General features: G+C 38.4%; 1 pseudogene; it reads right to left on the bottom strand.

Annotated features, from left to right (window-relative positions):
* Positions 1-262: 262 nt before the first annotated feature.
* On the bottom strand, positions 263-1,237 carry LOC118576880 (annotated as a pseudogene).
* Positions 1,238-6,881: the final 5,644 nt, after the last annotated feature.

The raw sequence follows: 6,881 nt of genomic DNA, 5'->3' as shown, positions 1-6,881 counted from the left end.
GGACGGGCTTGGACTTGCCTCTACTGGATGTGCCGCCCTGTGGGAAGCCTTGCCTTCTTTTGTGGGGGTTATGGGGGGGTCGGTTGGGGGGGAAGGCTGGAGGGCAGGAGGAGGGAAGTGGGGGATCTCTGATTGGTGTGTAAAATGAAAAAAATTCTTAATTACAAAAGTGAAAATGGGAAAAAAGAAAAGAAGAATTCACCCCGAGGACATATGGGGTTTGTATTTAAACATCCTGTGTTCTCTTGACTCGCCTCCCTCTTCACTCCTTCTCCTGACAACTGTGCTTTTCAGCCTTAGACCCCGAGAGAATCCTTATGACACAGTCTCTTATCTGCTTGGTTTTCACTCCATAGACATCAGGGTTCATAGTGGGAGGCAAAAGCAGATAAATATTAGCCACAATGATGAGGCAAGATGGATGGATTACATGGTCCCCAAATCGGTTTAAAAAGAAACAAAAGAAGGCTGGGCCGTAGGAGAAAACGATGGCACAGATGCGGGCAGTGCAGGTGCTGAAGGCCTTCTGCCAAGCATCTGCTGAGGACAGGCTGACCACCGCCCTCAGGATCCTGGTGTAGGAGACTGTGATGCACAGGATGTCAAAGCCCCCAATCAAGAGGGCAGTCATCAAACCAGAGACAATATTGACCTTGATATTCCCTCAGGAGACGTTGGCTACAGATAACTGGTCACTTTAGGTATGGTATATCATATTGCCTCTGCAGTAGGGGAGTTGCTTTGTGATGAAAATCAAAGGAATAATGAGCACCACTGCTCTCAAGAAAGTAGCACGGCCAGCTTTTGCAATAACAGGGTTGGTGAGGACGGTGGAATAGCACAGGGGATAGCAAACTGCTACATAGCGGTCCAGAGCCATCAGCATTAGCACCCCAGACTCCATCCCTGGGACAGTATGAATGAAGAACATCTGGACCAGACGGTCACTAAAGCTGATTTCCTTAAGGTAGTACCAGAAGATGCAGAGAGTTTGGGGGATTGAAGCGGTGCACATGACAAGGCTGGTCAAGGATAACATAGCCAAGAAGTAATACATGGACCTGTGAAGGGAATCCTCAAAGAAGATGAGGTAGAGGAGTCCACAGTTCCCCACCACAGCTACTGCATACATAGAACAGAATGGGAAGGAAATCCAGACATGCATGTCTTCCAGGCCTGGGATCCCATTGAGAATGAATGAGGCTGGGGTCACCTCTGTTTGATTCAGCAATAGCATGTTGAGGCTGGAATCATCTTCAAGAGGCTTCTGATGTCCGGGTTTTTATTTGTTTGGCAGTATGACCTTCCAAGATTAGGATAAATGAGAAAGATAAATTCTCATCTGTGTTCTCCATTTGTTAAGAAGTCATTTTATTACCAAAAAACTAATTAAGTAAATAAGTAATTAAAAGCCAAAAATATAGCTCCTCACTGGTGGAACACCCGGCTCGCATGCTAAATACTTTGGATTCAGTTCCCATACAAAATATAAATTCTAAGCTAATAACTTGTTGTTTGCCAATTTATTAATTGTCCATCAATTCCACACACACTTGTTTAACAATTACTAAGTTCTTTGTCTTACACTATTATTTTAAAACAAGAAAGAAGAAAAATTCAAGTTTATAGTTGTTCTGTCTTATGAACTTTTAATACGTTGAGAATTTTATACACACACATAAAATGTATTTTGGTCATATCTTTCCTCTACTCCCCCATAAGTCCTCTCAGAATTCACTTGCCACACTCCCTCTCAACTTGAATACTTTCCACAACCCATTGACTCCTATCAATAATTTCTGTATGTGAATGGGGCAGCACAACCCACTGGCGTGGGCAAGCTACAAGGTGCCACTTTCCTAAAGAACACTCAGTCTCCCTACTCTGGTAGTCTTTTAACTATGAAAGCTCCTCAAGAAGGGGTGAGACGTCATGAACTCTCCTCTCATCTGTGCTGAAATTGTGGCTTGCTTTGTCTTGTGCAAGATGCTGTGAGGAGTTCATGAAAGTGATGACCCTGTCATTCCTAGAAGACACTGCTTCACAATAGCCCTCCCCAATCTGACTTGCAATATTTCTGTCCCATCATCCACAATATTCCCTGAGCTATAAGAGCAGTAGGTATAGCACAGATGTCCCCTTTAAAGTTGAACACCCCAGAGTCACTCATTCTTTGCACTCTGACATGTCTCTCTATTAACTGCTGTTCACTGCTGAAATAAGCTTTCAAGATAAGGCTTGAGAGCTGCAGTAATCGATTGGTATACAGATAAGTATTTAGAAGGCAGTTTGATATTATATGTTTCACAAAAAAAAAGTAGTAAGATCTCCACTAATGCCTATGATGTACCCATTTGTGGGCTCATGGCCAGTTTTACAGTACCAAGCACGAGTTCTATGCCATGGAGAAAGCCCTAAATCCAATCTGAAATCCATTGATTACCTCTGTAACATCTAAGATACCAAAAATGCCAAGTCAGTCATGACCATACTGGCAGATTCACAGCTGAGTAAGATTGTTGATGACTTTTCTCCTCTACCAGCCTGTGTAGCAGATTCTGGTAGAGGAGAAATTACAGGCCATTACCAGCTTTCTTTCTCCATGTTCCGTGACCCAGGTATGAGGTTTCCAGAAATAGAGTCTTACTATCAAGTTCAGGGTAATAACATGGGTAATACCATGAACAAGGGTAATAACCTCCTTTGTTCTTTTTCATAGTGTCAATGCTATATCTTATGTAAATGTTCACAATTAGACTCATTACCATTTGGTTATTTTATTCCCTTTTGGTTTCATGAGGGTTTTTTGTTGTTTGTTTATTTTTCTTTTTTAAAACAAGTTCTCATATATCTCAGGCTGGATTCAAATTTACTCTGAGGCTGAGAATGTCCTTGAACTCCTGAGCTTCTGCTCTTTTGCCGTCAAATGACTAGGATCACAGGTATACTCCATCATGCCTGTCTCAATTTCATATTTTCTTAAGAAAAAAATAATTTGTTAGCATCTCAATATGATATAACAGATATGTTTGGGATAATACTTTTTTTTTATTTTAAGTTAGTAGCCCATATTTATGTTTACTATACAGCAAGTATTGTACTAAGAACTTTATATATAGTCACACACTTGATCCTCACTGTCTAGCAATATTTTTTTGTAGCCTGACACTTGTAACTGAGTAAATGGCAGTAATGTATAGATGAGACTTCTTCAAGCATTAATGGCAAAACTTAACCCTCCATTACTTGTGAATCTGTCAATAAATATGTAAGCATATAAGTTACATTTTTTGTTTTGTGATCAAATACCCAACAAAAGCAACTTAAGGAAGGTCGGGTTTGTTTTGTTATACAGTTTGAGTTGATAGATTCAGTCTATCACAGCAGATGAGTCTATCATGGCAGTAGGCAGATGAGACAGCAGATCACATCGCATTTGCAGTCAGAAATCACAAAAATTACCACGAGGGCTCTGCTTGTTTTCTCGTTTTTATTTATGCTGGAGCTCCAGGACATAAAAAGCTGTCACCCACATTCAAGGTAAGTATTTCCAGTCTAAGAGCTCCCTAACAGACATGCCCAAAGATTTGTCTGCTGAAAGATATTAAGACTTGTCAAGATGACAAAATTGGCCACCACACTGTTGTATAATGTACGTGTACTTTGCAGGTTTCATGTCATTTCCAAGTTGATTTTATTTACTTTTAGGACTTGTTTCCTTATACGTTAGTTTTTATTAAATCTTGCTAATTTCAGATGATTTATTGATTACTTTATACCTAAGATTATAACTTGATGATTAATATATGCCTAACAGACTTTAGAAATCTAGAAACTTCCTGTGATAAGGGAATCTGATGAACCTGTGTGGTTTGTAAGGGGTTCAGACAGAAGGAGCTTCCTTCACTGGAGACATCTTTATACTTCCATATATCTTCTCCTGAGAGCCTTCATTTTTCCAGGAGGACCCCACTGATCTTAATCCCACAGCAGCATGTGGAACACTGGATGCCAGTGTTCTTGGACCAGTGGAGGGTCCAGAGGATGTCAAACTTAAGTGTGAACATTGGGTTCAACCTCCAGTTGATCAAATGCCTCATTTGACCTTTGTCACACCTGATCAGTATTTACTTGTAATGTTTCTAAGGTCTCTCAGAATAAACTTCCAGTCACTACAAGTGGTTATTTAGCATTGGGTTCATAGATGAATCAGTGGCATTGGATTGTTTATTACTCACTTTTTCTCAGTACATCCTGTTTTGCTCTTATGGGTTTGCACTGGAGGGTAACAGATCAGTTTTCTTGAGAGTTACTGTTGTCTCATTTACATGTTCATAATAGTGTTCTTCAAAATATATATTCTTGGAATATCATAAAGCCAAAGAAAATTTTAGAACCTAACAAGACATGTTTCTTTATCTTCATATGAGACTAAGTTCCTCTGGTATCATCACAAAGGATTAAACATCATAAATGAGTCTTCTGTCACTAAAATGAAACCTGTGTCTAAGGGAAAGTCAGGGCTTACACAGTAGCACTCTGACTGATCAAAGGCAGTTCTCTAGCTTTCTCTTCTTTCTCCATTTCTCCTTGGGTGATTTATACCTGACTTCCATCACAGCAGAACCATCGATACTATATAATATATATATATATATATATATATTATATGCTTAAGGCAAACAATAAATACTCATAATCATCATGGAAATATAACTGAATTATGGATCTGAGAATTAAGAGCCCAAATTCTCCTTAACACTTCTACTATCAAGATAGTGATTAGAACAAAAACTATTTCTGAGAACAATATAACCAACTCATAGGCAACCAAAGCCTCTTTCCACTATGTCATGCTGCCTTAAAAACTGTCCTCCCCCACCCTCCTACCACCATTTTGTGCTCTTTAATACCTAGTTTCTGTGCAGCCACACACCAAGATCAAGACAATGTGGTCCAGATGTTCAGGGTCTTGTTCCAAAGGAAAAGTCACTGTCCTCTAGTACAGGCATGTGCATGGCCCTTGGCTTCTAAACACCTTGATAACCACAACTGCACTCAGTCTTTAAAAGAAAATCTGTGTTACATATCTCAAAGGAATCTTTGAGAACATTAGAAAAGAAGGCATTGGTGTGAGGAGCAATGTCATGGGAGGATGCGAAAGTGTGCATGGATCATAAATAAGGGCCTCTTAGTTTATTGGCATGTGCAAGTAAGAGGGAAAAAATGAACAAAAGCTATTTATGAACAGTAGGAACTGTAGCATTGATTACAGAGTTGTGGTTCTTTGTTAGACACTCTGGTGCACAACATCTCTGATGAACATGAGGCAAACATTCTCTGTAAAGCACTTTTCAAACTGAGTTTAAAAACCTATCAAAAAGATTATCCTCCAAGATCAAGTCACCTTCATCTTAGAGATACAGGGATGTTTCAACATCCACAAATCAGTAAGTGGAATCTGCTCCCTAAGTAGACTGAAATACAGAAACTACAGAATCATTTCATTATATCCAGAAAAGGCCTCTGAAAAACCCATCACCCTTCATAATGAAAATCTTAGAAAATCTGGGGATGCAGGGACATAGCTCAACATCATAAAGCTAACACACAAGGAACAACTTGCTAAATGGAGAAAAACTCAAAGCATTTCCACCAAAATCAGGAACAAGACAAGGATGTTGCTCTCCCTCATCCTATTCAATATGATTTCTTGATGTCTCAGCTAGAACAATAAGACAAGTGAAGGAGAAAGGGATGCAAACAGGAAAGGAAAAAGCTGAAAGCAAGTAATGTAGAATGTTTCTACCACTAAGAAGTACACATCCATATGTTATCTTGTTTATTCATTTTTACATATCTATATTTATGTTTATATCATTGAATTTTCAGTATTTCCCAAGTCAGGGTAACAATTATTTTAAAAGGATCAGACAATTTAGGCTCCAGTTTTGGTACAGTGAGGTTGTGGATGAATTGTCAAAATTTATCAAAAATTGAAGAATATACATACATGTGAAATCATAAATAATTAGACGGTAAATCTTTTGGTAACAATGCAACGGTGACAATAGCAGTATTAAACCAATAATTGATTTTAATTTCATGTTTCTCTAAAGATATCAATAATGTTACATATTTTTATAAATCCAGAAAAGTGTAATGTATTTTGAAGAATATAAAAAGCAACCTTAAGTTATATGATGTATAAATAAACTATATTTTTCTAGTCAATACATATCTGTGATCCATCTGTCATCTGCCCTACTCTAGTATTCCATTTCTTAATAAACGTATAGATTTTAGTAGAAGCCTCAATGATACAATATTAAAACATGAATGGTTTTGTTTTCTTATATAGCTTCTTTTATTTTGCAAGAAATTTTTTTAAATCATGGAGAGAAAATTTCTTTTAAGATTTATTTATTTTTAATTTGTTTATGATTGTTTTGCTTGCACATATATAATTGTACTGTGCTTGTGTCTGATACCCAAGGGAGCAGAAGAGGGAGCTGGATTCCTTGGAACTGGAGCTATGTGGGTGTTCTCTTCAAAACAGCCAGTACTTTTAACCACTGAACTACCTCTCCAGCATCCATGCTTTAAAACATTTTTACAGGCAGCCCAGAGGTGGTGGCACACGCCTTTAATCCCATCACTCAGGGGTAGAGGCAGGCAGATCTCTGTGAGTTCGAGGCCAGCCTGGTATACAGAGTGAGAGCCAGGACAGGCACCAAAACTACACAGAGAAACCCTGTCTCGAAAAAAACAAAAAAAGAATTTACAACTCATTGTTTTATAAAGGTGATATTCATAGAAAACTGTGTTAGTCATCTTAGCTCTTTGATGTAAACAATTCAGAGATTCTTAGTGTACTCTCT

This window comes from Onychomys torridus, chromosome 1 (genome assembly GCF_903995425.1).
Source record: "Onychomys torridus chromosome 1, mOncTor1.1, whole genome shotgun sequence".
Taxonomy (NCBI): Eukaryota; Metazoa; Chordata; class Mammalia; order Rodentia; family Cricetidae; genus Onychomys; species Onychomys torridus.
Note: the sequence above shows the minus strand (reverse complement) of the source record. Positions and strands in the feature narration are given on the sequence as shown.